The 13,382-nt window shown below is 46.8% G+C and overlaps 1 pseudogene; it reads right to left on the bottom strand.

Annotated features, from left to right (window-relative positions):
• Positions 1 to 544: 544 nt before the first annotated feature.
• LOC115661516 (tRNA-specific adenosine deaminase TAD2-like) overlaps positions 545 to 13,382 on the bottom strand; it is a 111,373-nt pseudogene continuing 98,535 nt past the window's right edge.

Genomic DNA, 13,382 nt, shown 5'->3' with positions numbered 1-13,382 from the left:
GCGTGACAAATCTATAGCTCAAAAGTTATTTTGTGATGAGTTCACCTCACGAATGGGAACTACCTTGAATAGCAAGTTTGATTTAGGATATAGTCAAATGAAGAGATCAACTAACAGGAATAAGAACAATGAACGATATAATCAAAATAAAGCAAGAATCAGGAATGAAGAGAAAGGATGTTGTCTAACTTCATCTTGAAGACCTTTATAGTGTCCCCGTTGTGATTAACTACCATCATACAGGAAATCTATAGCTACAGTTATACTCGAATCTTAGCAGGAGCATCATATCATATTGCCAAAACAAGAAACATTGCCACGACCCCCAATCTGTACCATTTCGCTGTTAATAGGCGATAATATAGAAAGGTCACACCATATGCACAAGTAACTGATAATCATTCAGTATGCGCTGTGGTGCATCATAACACTACAAAATGATGTACATGATGTTCAGAAAGGCAAGGAATCATAAGTTGAAAGGTCTTACCTAGTAGTGTTAAGGCATGAGACAATTCAACAAGAAGAATCAATGCACGCAGATCTAGTGTGAAGCCTGAGTAACCCGTGACCTTTGAGGCTTTGGAGCTGAAAACCAAATTTAAGCATTCAGCATATATATGAAACACTTAAACAAATCATAGATTTCACATGTCATAAATAGCACATGAATGGAAAAGGAGGGGAAAAAGGCAAAGAGAAATGATATTCATGTAGCAGGGTTTTATAAAACAGAGACGAAACATGAACCAAATTGATTTATCATTGTGAAGATAAATTATTTCAAGGACATCTTTTCTGTATGTAATGAGTTTCCAAGCATACTTATAATATCAGAGGCATGAAAAAGGTTATGGTCGGATCAATCTCTTGAAATATTTGCAATTGAAGAGCTCAAATTGGAGAATTGCTCAACCAAGAACCATATTTCTTTAGTAATCCATGATAGGGATTAAGGAAGAAGATATTTTTCTTATGAGTCTAACCAAAGGATTATCGGCTATTAAGATACTATACTTCATCTTTTTCCTTGACCAAGGGCATGACGTCCCAATTCTCAAATGACAGGAATACCCAGTCTAGCGGAAAACTACATATGATAAACAGGGCATCCGAAAACTGTGACATTACGAATTTCGGCCCATTTTTAGGATTTATAAAATGTGTATTTCGTCAGTGCGCTTATAATAAAATCTCGCCCGGAACCGATCACTCTTGGGTTATTATTTTTAAATTAGAGATTTCACTAGAATCGCACTCGATCGAATTTGGCCGTTATTTAGAACCCAAACTTTGGTGTCGAATTTCTTGGAGTTCCGGGTCGAATTTAATTGGACGGTGTCGATATTATTGTGGCTAGCCTCAATATTGCTTGGAATATGTGAAAAGTAAAATTTGGACCGAGTGCGGATTTTGACTAATATATCTCCCTTGTGATGTGTTTTATTTGGTGTCTGTTGATCTTTTCTTTAATTTGAATTGGGATTTTTGGGACCGTTAGATCAATCAACGAGATCAATTTATGGCCGTTGGATCGCACTCATTGTTTGACTTCTCTCTCTCTCTCTCTCTCTCTCTCTCTCTCTCTCTCTCTCTTTTTACCGCTCACTCACGTCCCCTCCCCCCTTCTGTTCTGACCGTCCTCTCTCTCCCCCCTCCCATCATGTCCTCTCTCTCCTTTCTCTCTCTCTTCGGCCCCGATCGTTCTCCTTCCTCTTCACCGCCGCTGCCCTGCTTCCCTTCTGGCCGAGCTCGCCGCCGTCGCTCGGCACCGCCACTCGCCGGTCGCCTGTTGAAGCTGCCTGTCGCCGGTCGCCTGCCGGAGACGCCGCTCGCCGATCACCTGCCAGTCGCCCACGTCGTTGCTGCCTCCCCCTTGTTCAGACCGAGCTTCTCCTTCCTGCTTCTTGCTGCCCACCGCCCGCCGTCGCTCAGTACCACAGCTCGCCACATCGCCGCCAGCCGCGGCATCGCCGCCGTGACCTCCTCTCCTTCCCCTTCCCCTGTTTTGGCTTCCCTTCCTCTATTTCGCCCGCCAGCCGTCGCCGCGCCCGACCGACCAGTCGCCGTCGTCGCTGCTGGCCACTACCGCCCTCGCCAGCTCCCCGCCGCCACCCAGCTTCCCCTCTTAGCCGCCGGAACCGCTGCTGTTCTGGCGAGACCTCCCTCTGTCGCCCCATCCCCTGTTTCGCCCTCCCCTGTCTTGTTTCAGTTGCCCGTCCGTCCGCCGTGCACCGCCGCCCGTCCGTCCGCCGTGCACCGCCGCCCGTCCGTCCGCCGTGCACCGCCACCGCTTGTCCGGCTGCCGCGCACCCCAGCTTGGAGCCGCCGTCCGTTGCTTCTGACCCCGTGGCCCGACTGTTTCGCTCTCCCCTGTTCCGGCCAGCTACCCCCCCTCCTTTGTTCATTCTCGTCACCGCCATCACCGCTAGAGCTGCTGCTGCTCCGGCGAAGCCCCTGCTCGCCCCTGCTACCGTCGAGCTGTTGTCGCCTCAGCCAGAGCCCCTTGCCGTCCTTGCTGCCCTGCTGTGGCCGAGAGCCTCGCCGGCCGCCGCTGTTCCTGCGAGTCCCGGCTGCCCTTGCTACGTCTTCTTGCTTTGGGTTGAGGTAAGCGACACCCTAAACCTTATCCAGGGCTTTAGGTGCTAATAGACTTGCTTAGGGGTCGTTTGAGGTGGAAATGGGACTGATTAGGGGCTGTTCGGGGTTGATTTGGTGGGCGTTTAGCGCGGTTTGGTGATGGAATTGTTGGCTGGTTTGGGGCGAGTGAATGGGCCGGAGTATGGGCTGAATCGCGACGGTTTATGGCTGATTTTTGTGGTTGGATTGGAGGCCGTTGATGCTGAAATTTATGCCGCGATTATGGATTGTTCGTGTGTGATTCAATATTTGCTTGGCGATGATTCGCGTTAATTATTTGTGGTTGGTTTAATGCATATCATATGGGCTCGGGCTTGCAATGGTAGATGGGGTTTAATGTGCTAGAGTGATGGATGAATTGTGGCGCGCGGGCTGATCATGGCTGAGTTAGCGGGTGTATTGCGGTGATTTAGAGGCTTGTGTAGGGGCTGACTTATGGCTGGATTGAAGGCTGGGTGTGTGAACTAATGAGGGGAGTCCATGACTTGAAATTGGGCACTTGAAATGTGTTAGATTGATGATTGTGCAATATGGCTAACTTGTGATGCTTTGGGGAATGAGTTTGATACTTGCATGAATTGATTGGGATGATTGGCAATTGAGCTTATTAAGGTGTGGTTTGAATATGTGGTTGGCATGGAATTGATTGAATTATGTGGCGTGTGTGCTTGACAAGCCCAGATCGATCGGAGGGCTGCCAACCTGAGGGGTGTTGACCCAGGTTGTGAGAAAGGACCTGAGGGGTGTTGACCCGGGTCGTGTGAAAGGTCCTGTGGGGTGTTGACCTAGGATAGAGCCCAGATTGATAGGAGGACTGATCGGAGGCATGTTTACGCGGGTCGTGAGAAAGTATGAAAGGTCCTGTGGGGTGTTGACCCGGGACAGAGCCCGGATTGATCAGAGGGCTGCCCTGTGGGGTGTTGACCCGGGTCGTGAGAAAGTTGGATGGACGCGCATGCGTATTGTGTTTGGTTGAATTGGGTGAATGTATGTGTGTATGGCGCTCGGGTGATTGTGAGATGTTCTTGGAATATTATCGCATTATAGTGACTTGATTAATGTGCAGAGTTGGCGTGGGAATTGAGGCGAGGTAAGTACGTTATGTGATTTCTAATATGTCATTAGTTGGGTTGCATATTGATACTCGTCTAGGTACGCATTGGTCTATGTAGGGTTTAGGGGTCTGCTTATTGAGATTTGTCTCATTCCTGTTGTTAAACATTTTCAGGATATGAGTGACGGATAGTCGTCACGTGCTTTTCAGAGACCGGGAGTGACCTTGGGCATCTAATGCTTCGCTTCATCTTTGGATGCCCCTCTATTGTATAGTGAACTAGGCTACCCAACCACTATTCCCTTTTGATGTTGTGTATTTGAAATTATTGTTTTGTGCTATCCCTTTGTCATTATTTATTGTCTGCGTTATTTAATTTCCGCTTCCGCTTGCGTTTGTCTTTAATTGTTTCGTTTGCGTCGGCGACGAGTACTGGGACATCGCATTCAATACGACCATCGAAGGGGTGTCGCGAGCTCGTTGGAGCTCGGGACGTGACATCCCGGTTGATTTGGTATCAGAGCAAGGTCAGCTCGATCTAAGTTGGTCGAAGCTTGGAGTGATAAGGGGCGATGACTTTGGGGTAGTTAGTTAGGGAGACTAGTGTTCCGTGCGTACCCCAGACTGTTTGATGTGATTGCTAGGTGATTTTATGCAATATTATGTGAGGTGCAGGTGCGTCTGGACTTGAGGTAAGTGCACGAATCATGTTGGCTGAGATTGATTGCTGTATGTGATTGGCTGCCTACTTAGTGAATTATTGTTGTGATTCACTGCCTAGGGCTTTAGACTGGTATAGTTGGCCTAGGTCTCTAATTCCTACATGAAATTATAATAGGTGAGCATTTGTGAGAACCTGTAAGATGAGCAGTCGAGGTCGAGGTCGTGTGGACCCGCAAGCTAGAATGGCAGATGATCCCAGGGTGGATGAAATCTGGAGGGCGCTTGAGGAAGCAGGATTATTATCGGGTAGACAGACGGGGGAAAGAAGCACTACTGTCGCCGTTGCAGCTGCCAGCGAGATTATTGGGAATAATGGAGGTCAGGGGAATAATGTGATTGGTGGAAATCCTGGTCCAATGCGAGTAAATGCGATCAGGCCAATGTCCAAGCTAGTTGAGCAGTTTTTGAGGTTGAAACCCCCGAAGTTTGATGGGAGGGGCGATTCTGAGGCTGCACCAAGATGGGTGGAAGAGCTCGAAAAGGCTTTCAAAGTGCTGGGGTGCACGGAGGAAGAAAAGGTAACGCTAGCAGTTTACCAACTTCAGGAAAATGCAAGCGATTAGTGGAGAGCCACCAAAGGTCAAGTGTTCCCCGCTGGTACTGCCCCGAATTGGACTATATTTACCGAGACCTTCAATGCCAAGTATTTCTCGGAAAATGCCCGAGAACAGAAGTTAGTTGAGTTCATGAGACTTCGTTAGGGTCAGATGTCGGTGGACCAGTATGAGGCTGAGTTCGCAAGGCTGTCCAAGTTTGCCCCAAGAATGGTAAAGGACCCAGTGGACAAAGCTAGGAGGTTCCGAGATGGGTTGAAACCGGACCTTCGCAGTCAAATGATATCACTGAACCTGAGGGGTTATCATGAGATATATGACCAGGCTCAGGCAATTGAGACAGATTTGGTGGAGCGGGCTGCTGCCTCTGGATCGCGGCAGGCCCCGGCTTGGGACAACCGTCGTTTTGGGACGAGGCCTAGGACAGGAAATAATCGTTTTGTCCCTCCCGTTCAGCGAAATATCGGGAAGCCGAATCGCTTTCAGAATGTCCCATGTCGGTTGTGTGGAGGGAGGCATGGTAATGGACCTTGCCCGAATAGGGGCGGAGCATGTTTTATATGTGACGGAATGGGCTATCAGTTCAGGAAATGCTCCAATAACAAACAGGCTAGGTCGCATGCACTACCGCCGCCGCCGCCCTAGAATGGAAATCAATTTGGTGCTGTCCAGCTAGCCAATCAAGTTAGGTTGCCGATACAACCTTGGCAACCGCGAGTAGGACATCAAGCGGGAGTTGCTCCATCAAATAATCAGAATTAACTACGGGCGTAAGGCAAAGTATAAGTTGTGGCTGGGAAAGAAGCAGATGACTTGTCTTAAGGGTCTAAATACGATGTGTAAGGATATTTAGGGTATTAGAAGTGATTTTTGGAAATTTTAGATTTGAATGGTCATGTAAGACATATAATTGCTCATGGTAAATTGACGCAATCAGTTTATGTATTTTGAAATTACTGATGATATCCTTTGACAAGATTTGGATGAATGAGTTATCGCTTGGGAATTTCAGATTTTGTAAAGAACTGGGGTGATTTACTTTGGGAGACTATTGGATTGAAATTGGTTGGATTAAGCCTTGTTTTTTTTAGGTGTTGAGAGATAACTATCTTATGGTTAACTTGTTGGTTAAGGAGCCGAGGCTAGAAGACAGAGCTGTGGTGTGCGATTTTCCCGATGTCTTTCCTCAGGAATTGCCGGGATTGCCACCTAATAGAGAAATGGAGTTTGTGGTTGCGTTGGCCCCAGGAATGGAACCGATCTCGAGAGCACCCTATAGGATGTCGTTGTCAGAATTAAAAGAATTAATGGTTCAAATGCAGGAGTTGTTGGATAAGGGCTTTATTTGCTCGAATGCATCTCCATGGGGAGAGCCAGTTTTATTCGTGAGGAAGAAGGACGGATCGTTAAAGTTGTACATTGACTACAGACAGTTGGATCAAGTGACCATTAAGAATAAGTACCCATTGCCAAGGATAGATGACCTGTTTGATCAGTTATAAGGGGCGTCAGTGTTTTCTAAGATCGATTTGAGGACTGGCTATCACCAATTGAGGATCAAGAAGGAGGATGTGCCGAAGTCGGTATTTAGGACGAGGTATGGACACTACTAGTTCACGGTGATGCCGTTTGGACTGACAAATGCCCCTGTAGCCTTTATGGATTTAATGAATCGGGTATTCAAGGAATTTCTGGATCAGTTTGTGATCGTGTTCATAAACGACATTCTGGTGTATTCGAAGAGTTCCGCCGAGCATGAGGTACATTTGAAAAAGGTTCTACGGACCTTGAGGGAACATGCACTCTATGCTAAGTTCAGTAAGTGCGAATTCTAGCTTCATCGAGTGATGTTCTTAGGACATGTGATATCCGGGGAAGGAATTGCGATGGACCCGACAAAGATTGAAGCCGTCACGAATTGACCGAGGCCAATAACAGTAACCGAGATTCGGAGCTTCTTGGGTCTAGCAAGTTATTATAGACGCTTCGTGGAAAGGTTTTCGGCATTAGCAATGCCGTTGACGCGATTATTAAAGAAGGAGACGAGGTTGAATGGACGGATAAGTGCGAAAGGAGCTTCCAAGAATTAAAATAGAAGTTGACGACCGCGCCAATGTTGACGATCCCGTCAGGTCCGGGAGGATATGAGATTTACAGTGATGCGTCGCTAAAGGATTAGCATACGTTTTAAGGCAACGTCGATGGATGGAGCTTCTTAAAAGACTACGACGGTGATATTTTGTATCATCCCAGAAAAGCTAATAAAGTAGCGGATGCACTGAGCCAGAAATCGAGCATCGCGCATATGATGGTCAAGGAATGGACTCCATTGAAGGGAGTTCGGGATTCGGAGTTTAAGTTTGAAGTGAGTCATGTCTCGATTCTGCTTGCCGCATTGAGGATGGAATCGGAAATTCAGACTAAGATTAAGGATTTACAATCGACGGACTAGGAGATTCAGAATATTCTGGGTATGGATGTCACAAAAAGGAAATCGGACTTTCAGGTATCCAAGGATGGGATTCTGAAGTTCCGTGGACGGTTATGTGTGCCCTGTGATGCAGAACTTAAGGAGGAGATTTTGTCAGAAGCTCACCGTAGTAATTACAGTATTCACCCGGATAGCACGAAGATGTATCAGAACTTGCAACATCATTATTGGTGGAACGGCATGAAAGTGGATGTGGCCAAGTACGAGGCTAAGTGTTTAACATGTCAACAAGTGAAGGCGCAACATTGTAAGCCGGGTGGATTGTTGCGGCCATTGGAAATTTCCGAATGGAAATGGGAACACATCACGATGGACTTTGTTATGGGATTACCGAGAGGCCAAAGGAGTCATGATTCAATTTGGGTAGTAGTCGACCGATTGACAAAGTCAGCACATTTTTTGCCAGAGCGAAAAGACTTCGCCTTGGAAAGGTATGTCGAGATTTATGTGCGACAAATAGTCCGTCTGTACGGAGTGCCAGTGACGATCACTTCAGATCGTGATCCTAAATTTACAGCCGCTTTTTGGAAAAGTCTTCATTCGGCATTAGGAACGAAGTTACAGTTTAGCGCGGCCTATCATCCCCAAAAGGATGGCCAGTCTGAAAGGACGATTCAGACTTTGGAAGATATGCTGCGAGCGTGTGTAGTAGATTTTAAAGGTAGTTGGGAGGAACAGTTGCATTTGGTTGAATTTACCTACAACAATAGCTACCAACAGAGTATCAGAATGACACTATTTGAAATGCTATATGGAAGAGCTTGCAGAACACCGGTTTGTTGGGACGAAGTTGGTGAGAGGAGCATCACGGGTCCCGAGTTGGTTCAGCAGTCAGTTGAAACGGTCAAGGTGATACGGGATAGGTTTAAGACCACTCAGAGCCGCTAAAAGAATTATGTAGACTGGAGACGTAGGCATTTGGAATTTCAAGTGGGGGACCACGTTTTCCTTAAAGTGTCGTCGATAAGGAGATTGTCACGGTTTGGTAAGAAAGGGAAGTTGAGCCCAAGGTACGTGGATCCATTCGAGGTCTTAAAGAGAATTGGCACCTTGGCCTATCGTCTCGCGCTACCGCCAAATTTGTCCCAAGTGCATAATGTATTCCACGTTAAGAAAGTATGAATCGGATCCGACCTACGTGCTGAATTATGAAGAAATAGACATGGATGACAGAGTGTCGTACGTGGAAAGGCTAATAAGAATCGAGGATAGAATGGAACGAATGTTGCGGAACAAGACGATTTCGATGGTCAAAGTAATTTGGGAGCATCAAGGAACCAAAGGTGCGACATGGGAAAGCGAAGAGTTGATGCAACATCAATACCCCCATTTGTTTGAATAGTTGGGTTGGATTGTAAATTTCAAGGAAGAAATTTTTGTAAAGGGGGAAGAGTTGTGACATTCCGAATTTCGGCCCATTTTTGGGATTTATAAATCGTGTATTTCGTCAGTGCACTTATAATAAAATCTCGCCCAGAACTGATCACTCTTGGGTTATTATTTTTAAATTAGAGATTTCTCTAGAATCGAACTCAATCAAATTTGGCCGTTATTTAGAGCCCAAACTTTGGTGTCGAATTTCTCGGAGTTCTGGGTCGAATTTAATTGGACGGTGTCGATATTATTATGGCCAGCCTCGATATTGCCCAGAATATGTGAAAAGTAAAATTTGGACCGGGTGCGGATTTGGACTAATAGACCTCCCTTGTGATGTGTTTTATTTGGTGTCTGTTGGTCTTTTCTTTAATTTGAACTGGGATTTTTGGGACCGTTAGATCAATCAACGTGATCAATTTATGGCCGTTGGATCGCACTCATTGTTTGACTTTTCTCGTTCTCTCTCTCTTTCTTTTTCCCGCTCACTCACGTCCCTTCCCCCCTTCTATTCTGACCGTCCTTTCTCTCCCCCCTCTCATCATGTCCTCTCTCTCCTCTCTCTCTCTTTGGCCCCGATCGTTCTCCTTCCCCTTCACCGCCGCTGCCGTGCTTCCCTTCTGGCCGAGCCCGCCGTCGTTGCTCGGCATCGCCACTCGCCACTCGCCTATTGAAGCCGCCACTCGCCGGTCGCCTGCCGGAGCCGCCGCTCGCCGATCACCCGTCAGTCGCCCACGTTGTTGCTGCCTCCCCCCTGTGCAGACCGAGCTTCTGCTTCCTGCTTCTTGCTGCCCACCGCCCGCCGTCGCTTGGCATCGCAGCTCGCCGCACCGTAGCCGGCCGCGCCATCGCCGCAGTGACCTCCTCTCCTTCCCCTTCCCCTGTTCTGGCTTCCCTTCCCCTATTTCGCCCGCCAGCCGTTGCCGCACCCGACCGACCGGTCGCCGCCGTCGCTGCTGGCCACCGCCGCCCTCGCCGGCTCGCCACCGCCACCGCCACCGCCACCCAGCTTCCCCCCTCAGCCGCCGGAGCCGCTGCTGTTCTGGCGAGACCTCCCTCTGCCGCCCCATCCCCTGTTCCGCCCTCCCCTGTCCTGTTCCCGTTTCCCGTCCGTCCGCCGTGCGCAGCCGCCGCTGGTCCGACCGCCGTGCGCCCCAGCTCGGAGCCGCCGTTCGTTGCTTCTTACCTCCCAGCTAGACTGTTTCGCCTTCCCCTATTCCGGCCATCTACCCTCCCTCCTCTGTTCATTCCCGTTGCTGCCGTCACCGCCAGCTACCACCGGAGCTGCTGCTGTTCCGGTGAAGCCCCTTCTCGCCCCTGTTGCCGCCGAGATGTTGTCGCCTCAGCCGGAGCCCCTTGCCACCCCTGCTGCCCGGCTGCGGCCGAGAACCTCGCCGACCGCCGCTGTCGCCGCTGTTTCGGCAAGTCCCCGCTGCCCTTGCCCCGTCTTCTTGCTTCGGGTTGAGGTAAGCGAGACCCTAAACCTTATCTAGGGCTTTGGGTGCTAATAGACTTGCTTAGGGGTCGTTTGAGGTGGAAATGGGACTGATTAGGGGCTGTTTGGGGTTGATTTGGTGGGCGTTTAGTGCGGTTTGGTGACGAAATTGTTGGCTGGTTCGGGACGAGTGAATGGGCCGGAGTATGGGCTGAATCGCGATGGTTTATGGCTGATTTTTGTGGTTGGATTGGAGGCCATTGATGCTGGAATTTATGCCGTGATTATGGATTGTTCGTGTGTGATTCAATATTTGCTTGGCGATGATTCGCGTTAATTATTCGTGGTTGGTTTAATGCATATCATATGGGCTCGGGCTTGCAATGGTAGATGGGGTTTAATGTGCTAGAGTGATGGATGAATTGTGGCGCGTGGGCTGATCATGGCTGAGTTAGCGGGTGTATTGCGGTGATTTAGCAGCTTGTGTAGGGGCTGACTTATGGCTGGATTGAAGGCTGGGTGTGTGAACTAATGAGGGGAGTCCATGACTTGAAATTGGGCACTTGAAATGTGTTAGATTGATGATTGTGCAATATGGCTAACTTGTGATGCTTTGGGGAATGAGTTTGATACTTGCATGAATTGATTGGGATGATTGGCAATTGAGCTTATTAAGGTGTGGTCTGAATATGTGGTTGGCATGGATTTGATTGAATTATGTGGCGTGTGTGCTTGACAAGCTCGGATCGATCGGAGGGCTACCAACCTGAGGGCTGTTGATCCGGGTTGTGAGAAAGGACCTGAGGGGTGTTGACCCGAGTCGTGTGAAAGGTCCTATGGGGTGTTGACCCGGGACAGAGCCCAGATTGATCGGAGGGCTGATCTGAGGCATGTTTACGCGGATCGTGAGAAAGTAAGAAAGGTCCTGTGGGGTGTTGACCCGGAACAGAGCCTGGATTGATCGGAGGGCTGACCTGTAGGGTGTTGACCCGGGTCGTGAGAAAGTTGGATGGACGCGCATGCGTATTGTATTTGGTTGAATTGGGTGAATGCACGTGTGTATGGCGCTCGGGTGATTGCGAGATGTTGTTGGAATATTATCGCATTATAGTGACTTGATTAATGTGCAGAGTTGGCGTGGGAATTGAGGCGAGGTAAGTACGTTATGTGATTTCTAATATGTCATTAGTTGGGTTGCATATTGATACTCGTCTGGATACGCATTGGCCTATGTAGAGTTTAAGGTCTTCTTATTGAGATTTATCTCATTCCCGTTGTTAAACATTTTCAGGATTGGAGTGACGGATAGTCGTCATGTGCTTTTCAGAGATCGGGAGTGACCTTGGGCATCTAATACTTCGTTTCATCTTTGGTTGCCCCTCTGTTGTATAGTGAACTAGGCTACCCAACCACTGTTTTCTTTTGATGTTGTGTATTTGAAATTATTGTTTTGTGCTATCCCTTTGTCATTATTTATTGTCTGGGTTATTTAATTTCCGCTTCCGCTTGCGTTTGTCTTCACGTGTTTCGTTTGGGTCGGCGACGCGTCCTGGGACGTCGCATTCAATACGACTATCGAAGGGGTGTCGCGAGCTCGTTGGGGGTTCGGGGCGTGACAAAAACTGGCCCAAAAAAAAAAAGACTGGGCATCTAAAACTCTACCTTTTTTTTACTAGGCAATTTCTACACCGATTCATAGCAACCATTATATGGCTGGGTATGGCTCCACTAAAGCAACTAAACTTAGTGTCAGTCTCAAAAAGTGTACCCACCATCTCTAGATGAGCACCTTATCTTGATGGGGAATACATCTGAATGGGTTCTTATCCAACCAATGACCCACTAGTTCTATGGTTGCAATTCCATTCACCCTTTGTCATTACAAAACAATCCACTGGACCAGCTTTATATACCTGGGATGTGCAGATTAGTTCTTTCTCTAGCTAATTGAGAGAATTGATTGAGAAGTAGAAATAGAAAGGGGCTTCCTCAATTCTTCTTAGTCAATATGGAAGAAGATGAGTGCTAGGAAGACCGTAATATTAGGATTGAAAAGAGGACTCTTCCTGAAGATTCTTTCAGGGAGATGTTGCTAGTAGACACAATGCTCAACTTCAGTGGTTGATAAAGTAAACTTTGGTTCAAAAAGTAGAATTGCTTGATTATACTCATAAAAGCCTCTTAAAAGGTGTATTTTACTATGGGTCCATTGAAAAAGGACCGTCATTTCCCTTAAGATATCTCATGTAAACAGCTGCTAATTGCAGCATTATAACATTCTTTCGAACAGACAGTTCAACTGGTTAAAATGGTTTATCGTAGTTCATACCATAAAGGTTTCCTCATTCATAAAAAACTCGAAGAAGAGAAATTGCTTCTGATGCCATTATACCTCCACAACATTTGAAACCCTTTGATCCAGAATTCCCATCACTGCAAGAGAAACAAGGAAAAAGTTGGAAAAATTCATAAATTAGGGAGACACATGAAAGGGGGAACATAGATGAAATTTCTATGCAAACCAGTCAATAATTCCAATGATTTTGCATTACCTAGTCCATCAGTTTGAAACCCAAGACAGATTTCATTTGCAAAACATGTCCATTTATCATGCAAGGCATAGTTTAGTAGACTAATTGACAAAAGCACTTTGCAAAAGAAGGTACTATCTAAAAAAAAACAAGTTCCCTGATTGGAGAATATTTTAATTTAGGAAGTTTACATTTCACTCCTAAGAATATCAATTTTAAGGAATGTCTGTACTCCAGGAAATAGGTATTCATGCAAGCAAATTATCTCTGAACTGTAGCATTTGATTCGCTTGACAGTAACTAGGCTCTCTAGAGTGGTATTGAAGGATAAGATCAGCAAGTGCCATAACTTTTATACGACGCTTACTTGAGTGCTATAACTTTTTTTTTTTCGCTCACTTAAGTGCCACATCGAAGTAAAATAGATCATTTGAGTGCCATTTCCGACAAATCATCTTATGTGGAGTTTTTTAATTAATTTTTCATCCAACGTGAATTTTTTAATTTTTTTTAAAATTTATATTTTTAAAACTTTTCCTTTTCTTTTTCTTTTTCTTTTCCTTTTTTTAATTTTCCTTTT

This window comes from Syzygium oleosum, unplaced genomic scaffold (genome assembly GCF_021117445.2).
Source record: "Syzygium oleosum isolate NSW1041296 unplaced genomic scaffold, Sole_v2.1 Sole_v2.24, whole genome shotgun sequence".
Classification (NCBI taxonomy): Eukaryota; Viridiplantae; Streptophyta; class Magnoliopsida; order Myrtales; family Myrtaceae; genus Syzygium; species Syzygium oleosum.
This window is presented reverse-complemented; position numbering and strand designations above follow the sequence as displayed.